Source organism: Limulus polyphemus, unplaced genomic scaffold (assembly GCF_000517525.1).
Source record: "Limulus polyphemus unplaced genomic scaffold, Limulus_polyphemus-2.1.2 Scaffold1025, whole genome shotgun sequence".
NCBI classification, from domain to species: domain Eukaryota; kingdom Metazoa; phylum Arthropoda; class Merostomata; order Xiphosura; family Limulidae; genus Limulus; species Limulus polyphemus.
The window spans coordinates 289,147-289,743 of record NW_013666635.1 but is presented as its reverse complement, the minus strand read 5'-3'; the positions used below and the strand labels follow the sequence as shown (position 1 = coordinate 289,743).

At 25.3% G+C, this 597-nt stretch overlaps 1 non-coding gene across 1 annotated transcript; it reads left to right on the top strand.

Annotated features, from left to right (window-relative positions):
* The first annotated feature begins 317 nt into the window (after positions 1 to 317).
* Trnaq-uug lies at positions 318 to 389 on the top strand. Its single transcript has one exon. It is a non-coding gene; the product is annotated as a tRNA-Gln (tRNA).
* The last annotated feature ends 208 nt before the right edge of the window (positions 390 to 597 follow it).

Here is a 597-nt window from a genome sequence, read left to right as displayed (position 1 = left end):
ACCTCATAGTATTTGAAAAACTAAAATACAAGCGTTTCCTTTTTTATGTACATAAGCAAAAAATCTACTGTAAAATGTAATTCAATAGTTTTATATCTAACTCACGAGATGGCACTGTAACCATCGTAAGTTGAAACTTAGGTTTATAACTGGACACTAAGTTAATGAAATATATTATACAATAATGTTGAAAGTAAATATACAGACTTACTACTGTTATTCTTTTCTAATACATATTATATATAAAAAACAATAATAATAATAATAAAAGAATTTTAATATTAGTTTCATAATATAATTTAACTGCTTGAAAGCATGGTCCCATGGTGTAATGGTTAGCACTCTGGACTTTGAATCCAGCGATCCGAGTTCAAATCTCGGTGGGACCTATAAACATAAATTTTATACATAGAATATGTTTTATAAAATGTCTAATAATTCATTTATACAAAATGACTATTCATTTTTGCACTCTTCATGAAGTGTCACTTCAAAAACACGATTTAAGACACTTCATGGTTTTTTTAAACCATTTCAAATAATATTTTTTTTATTGGTGACATTAGTATATATTTAAAAAGTTAAAAGAAGAAAAAT